The sequence below is a fragment of the Pelobates fuscus genome, chromosome 1, assembly GCF_036172605.1.
Source record: "Pelobates fuscus isolate aPelFus1 chromosome 1, aPelFus1.pri, whole genome shotgun sequence".
Classification (NCBI taxonomy): Eukaryota; Metazoa; Chordata; class Amphibia; order Anura; family Pelobatidae; genus Pelobates; species Pelobates fuscus.
This window is the reverse complement of record NC_086317.1, coordinates 467,626,402-467,632,401: the sequence shown is the minus strand read 5'-3', so window position 1 is coordinate 467,632,401 and position 6,000 is coordinate 467,626,402. Positions and strand designations below refer to the sequence as shown.

The window sequence follows — 6,000 nt, the reverse complement described above, 5'->3', positions numbered from 1 at the left end:
TCTATATGATACAGTATTGCAGTCAGTATATTCAGGCTGTGCTCTATATGATACAATATTATATTCAGGCTGTGCTCTATATGATACAGTATTGCAGTCAGTATATTCAGGCTGTGCTCTATATGATACAGTGTTGCAGTCAGTATATTCAGGCTGTGCTCTATATGATACAGTATTGCAGTCAGTATATTCAGGCTGTGCTCTATATGATACAGTATTGCAGTCAGTATATTCAGGCTGTGTTCTATATGATACAGTGTTGCAGTCAGTATATCCAGGCTGTGTTCTATGTGATATAATCCTGGTATATTTAGGATAATGCTTCCCCTGGATTTTTCCTATGTGCTCTGTTCCCTCCCAGTATAAACACTATTCCTCCTCCTGTCAGCATGCCTAATGCAGCCTCCGCTATTTAGCTATTTGGCTGTTCCCCGCTCCCCTCTGGGAGTTGTAGTTAAGCCTTGCCTGCCAGCACTCAGGAGAGGAGGAGATTTCCATGGCTTGGGACTACCTCTCCCAGAATGCCTTGCGCCAGGCTTCTCCCCCTCTATAGCACGTCTATTGGCCTGTTATCCTGAGGAATGATGTCATTGTAAGAAAGCAGGGAACTCTCATTGCATGCATTGTGCTATGTGCAGGGACCACTGCTGGGGGGCTGCCTTCCAACCCACACCAAGGACCCCCTGCCCCCCTCCAATGCCCTGCTGGCATCCCTGAACAACACCCATTCCTTTGTATGTTGGGATACATCCCACCCAAGGTGAGTGACAGATTGTCTGCATGCATGATGCCAACTCCAATGGCAAATCTGGGCTTTTCTTCTCTGTTCTGAAATGATCTAAATGTCACAGCAGGGGCAAGCCAAGCTTTAAACCCCCAGCAGCTGGAAGACTACAACTCCCATCATGTGCTGCCAACCTCAAGGCTTGCAAAGCTTCTTGGGAGTTGCAGTCCTGCAAAAAGCTGGAGTCCTACCCTATGTGTTGTGTGTTGCATTGAGATACCTGGCTGTCGTTATACAAATACTGACACAATGTATCTTTATGTCTTTATTCTGCATTTTTAGGGTGTGTAGTGTTTTTTTTTTTTCTTTCTTTTATTATTTCGTTTTTGCTTCTTCATCTCTCCCTCTCTGTCTGCCTTTGGCTGAAGAATGCATTTTGTGAGCAGAATGAAACTGGAGTTGACTGCAGAATTCACTCCAGGCATCTGGAATAGTGGAGAAACCCAACATCTGGATGTCTTTAGGCTCCAGCTATAGAGCCAGACAAACTCTAGGATAGAGCCCACACCCCCAGCTCATAGGGAGCAATCACCTTGCTCAGCATAATGGGAGTGCACAGCAGTTTAATTTTCAACCCCTTTGATTTTTTTTATTTTTTTTTTTAGAATATTGACCCCAGATGAAATCCACTGAAAGGATTTACTGTGTGCCAAAACAATATTGTTTTTCAAAAAATAAATTTTTCCAGATCAGATCAGTTATATTTATGATCACGCCTTGGATCCAAATATGGATTTAACTCCTTTGTAATTGATTTTTAATAACAGTGAAATGTATATTCCCTAGTGTACCTTACCCTGCCTTTAACCCCTTAAGGACCAAACTTCTGGAATTAAAGGGAATCATGACATGTCACACATGTCATGTGTCCTTAAGGGGTTAAAGCAATATGATGTTGGGTTTGAAAGAAATCTCATCAGGATCAGCAGGGAATTTGACCCTGATAACTGATGTTTTTGTACAAATACAAATTGCCTTGTTATCATGTTGTATACCATTGGAGATGTTGTAAAATATGTATTTGCTAATATATCTATATGTTAATGTGTTGTTGTTTTTTTAAAAGGGCCTGCGTGGCTGGATGCCACTGAGTTTCCAGCGTATTTAATGTAAAGTTGGGTCTTAGATTGTTTTGTTTTGATGCTGATGTGTGGGCTGTGCGTACCACAATGGGAGTGAGTCATGAAGCACTTGGCATATTCACGCATAATATGTGTATACTTGTGTATAATATATACAATGTTCTCAGTCTGAATGTTCTATGATATGAGATGCTGGGGTGTATTCAAATGCTGGCCCCCCGACTACTAGCAAATTTAATCTCTCAGAATCGGTACCTGGTTTTCGGATATTAGATCTAAGCTTTAAACGTTGGGTTAGATCCCTAAAACACACGGGTTATTTACTAAATTGAGAATTCAAAGTTCATTTCAAATTCAAGGCCAGAGTAGCCAAACTGAAAGCATAGCTGAGTGAATTCTTCCAGATCGTCTAGTTACACGTTAAGTTTGAATTTTACTTTGAACTCACTTTGATTTGTCACTGTAGTGAATAAGCCGGGTAGGTAGAGAAAGTATCTGCATTTCAAATGGGCACAAAATAGAGTCATGTGTCTTTAGGGCATATACCCCTTCACCTCATTGTGGTAAGAACTCTGCAACGGAATTCCAGGAATCTTGATAAATCAAAAATCTGGTGACAAAATAACACCGATAGGAGTTATTCACTAAAATGGAAAATGGAGTGAATAGTCACTTTTTGCCCCAATTTTTTCGACTAGAAGCATTCTTCAATTTAGCTTTTTTCCAGCTTGTCTGTTTTGACTTTAAAGGGAAACTATAGTGCCAGGAAAACTCCTCTTTCAAGTCCACCTTAATAACCCCCATCTGTCACCTGGGTACCTGGCTCTGCTCCCCCCCATGCTGCTCCCCCGCCGATGTCAGCCAGCAGGGGAGACGTAATGTGCACGCACAGCAATGGCCGCGCTCGCATTAGTATTTTCCCCATAGGAAAGCATTATTCAGAGCTTTCATATGGGGATTCCAGTGGCGCTGGAAGTCAAGCGTCGTTTAGACGACCAGAAGTCGCATATCCACCCAGAAGTCCCACTAGTGGCTGTCTGTAAGGCAGCCACTAGAGGAGGAGTTAACCCTAGGAGGCAATTACATGCTCAGGGTTAAGGTTGATGGGAGTCCAATGAGCTGAAGTGGTCTGGGTGCCTACTGTGTCCCTTTAAATATTGCAATTCCCAGGCCAGTCTGCCTTATAAATAGCCTAAAGAGTTTAGGCAGTCAGACACTTGTCAGTTTGCCATTTTGGATACATTGCGATGGGTATATTTGAATAAGTCCCCAAAGTGATAATCTCACTGATATCACCTACCAGGTCGACTTGTTTAGGAAATAAAACCCCTATTCAGAGCTGTCTGATGTTTGTTGAGTTGATGGACCAAACATTGTCATTTGGGAGCCAAGCCTTTTTTTCTGTGGAAGAAGAGAGGTGAATACATTTCAATATAAAATATAAAAAAAACTGCTAGATTCCATCGTTAATGTTTTTAAGAGTCACATCCCTGTGTTTCCAGGTATTTGCAAGGCCCTGCAACCTGGGTGAGTATGAAGCTGTGATTGGGAAGAAATGATGATTTGTACATTTTAGTCTGTAATTAGAGATCTCATGTGATGCTAAAAATTGTTGTGTTCTTCGAGTCAGTATTTGTTTTAATCGATATGTATCAGCATACGCTTTGCAGGTCCCTTATTGTGTGGTCATAGCTCACTGTTTAGTGAATATATCCTCTAATATATCCTAGAATTTCACACCTGCCAAAAGAAATTGAACTAATATTATTATTTTATTATTTATATAGCGCCATCAAATTCCGTAGCGCTGCACAATGGGGTAAACCATAAATTATGGTAAATTGACAAGCAAATGGCAGATTTAGGCAATAAAATTGACAAGCTGGAAAAGTTGCCGATTTGGAGAATTGTTCCATTTTGGCTATTATATCCTAAAATGAGCAATTCTCAACTATTTCTGGTTAAATGACCAAAACCCCCGCACAACATGTTGAATACAATGGACGCACATACCGTTCATTTACATTGATACTTTCTACAGGCTTTTATGACACATATGTTTGTTTCCATAGTAGACTGTTAATCGCTGACATGTTAATAGCACGCTTTTCTATTTTTTATTAAAAAAATATTTTTTATTTGCACAGTTTTTTTATAGAGACTCTTATTTGCACAGTTTTTATAGAGACTCTCTACATGTTGCTTTGGATTTAGATTGAATCCTAATATATTAGGTTTTCGTTATAAATAGTATTTTAACGGGTCATTTATTAAAAATATTGACTGCAATTTTACTGGTGCGGTGGGATAGTCTGGGATAAACTTGCCTATTCATTTACATGGCTTTAGTGCAATTTCTCAAACGGCTCACATAATCTGCAACCAATTAACCCCCGTGTGGGTAGAAGTCTTTTGTAGGATAATCTTAGAATGTTTGGACATATGGCAGTGGCTGGGGGATGGATTTAAAACTGCTCATGGCCCCTCTGTTATGGTGTAAAATTTCATTTCACCTAGAAAGCAACCTTGCTATATCTAAATACACTGCCTGGGTGGCTACAGTGTGAATTATCAGGACTCTAACATAAATTATAGGTTTTAGGCTCCAATAGCCAAACTTGAAAAATTCTCCACGCTACCAATGTTCTCGGTTCAACTAGTTTGGTCTAATATTCTAAATTCATGTTGAATTAACTTAGAATTATTGACAATAGAGATTAATAGATTTGTTCAGAAAAAAACATTCAGCTGCGTTGAGCGAATCAAATGCCTTGTAATCATTGGATGAACGAATCAACTCATTCAGCAAATCCAGAATGAATCGCTTTGTTCATCCAATAAGAGGCATTTTGATTTGCTGAAAGGGATTTGCGCAATAGTCCAGCGAATAACCCCCTTGTCATTTAGTAAAACATTTTTTTACTAGTTTTTTTTAGCAGCGGTTTACTTTTTTGTGAATAGTTTACCTAATTAATTTATATAGCCAAAACAAGTGATTTATATTTAAATCTCTTTCTTTTTTAAAAAAAAAAATCTACTCAGAAGTCTTATATAGTTTTTCTGAAAATAACAGAAAGGCGGCACGCTAAAAGACCTTGCTCATAAATGACATTGTTAAATTGATTATAGCAATTCATCAGAGCGACTAAATAGCCTATTGATCAGGGAAGAGTCACATCATATGCAGTGCTGTTTAAACTTGCTTTTTGCATTGAAAACACAGTGTCATTTTTCTTTGCTCCTTGCGTGTGTGGAGAGTATATATTTCTTGCTAAGACATGTACAGTGTAGGTTTTGCTTTAGGGCCGCATTCTAATGTCCAGTAGCAATATATACAAAAACTATACATTCTATGCATGGAATGTAGCTATTATAAATACATGCGAGAACCTCCCAATCTTTCATAGTTGCTATCCACTTATTCTAGTTATCTCATTTTCATTGAACAAGCTAAAATGGTGTGTAGCTTCCCTAAAGGGACACTATAGTTAACATAACCACTGCAGCTTAATGTAGTGGTTCAGGTGTCTATAGCATGTCCCTGCAGTCTTAGCACTGTAGCACTCGCTTTTCATTGCTGCTTAGTAACACCTCTAGTGACAGTCACTAGAGGTGCTTCCTAGTCCAGTGCTGCACAGTGTGCAGCACTTATATTAAGCCTCTTCTCGCTCTGCATGGAGGCACTGAACGTTCCCCATAGAGATGTATTGATTCAGTGCTTTCTATGAGTTGATGCCGATTGGCACAATAGACTGTAAGCTTGTTTGAGCAGGGTCCTCAGGACCTCAGCTACCTATTGTTCCTGTGTCACTGTGTAATTGTCTCATTTATTGTAAATTCCTTCCCCCCCTTTTCATAATATTGTAAAGCGCTGCGGAATTAGTTGGTGCTATATAAATACCAATAATAATAATAATGCTTTCCTATGGGAAAAAATTGAATTGAGATCATCAAGATCACATGTCCATGGCATATTGAAGGCAGATTCCAACTAATTCTAATTTCTCTTTAAACCTCAGAACCCTAATCATGTTCCCCACGTGTTCTAGTTAGAGTAATCAAGTCTATTCTGGTCCCCCCACCCCAACATATAAATAAAACAAAAATGTATCTACGCACATGCGCCAAGCCAAA

General features: G+C 39.4%; 1 protein-coding gene across 1 annotated transcript in view; it reads left to right on the top strand.

The window, feature by feature from the left end:
• The first annotated feature begins 580 nt into the window (after positions 1-580).
• The window catches only part of RAB30 (RAB30, member RAS oncogene family), an 85,482-nt gene continuing 80,062 nt past the window's right edge, over positions 581-6,000 (top strand). Inside the window, exon 1 of the mRNA XM_063431263.1 lies at positions 581-760. The gene's annotated coding sequence lies outside the window, so the exon portion shown is untranslated. The remainder of the gene's footprint in view (positions 761-6,000) is intronic.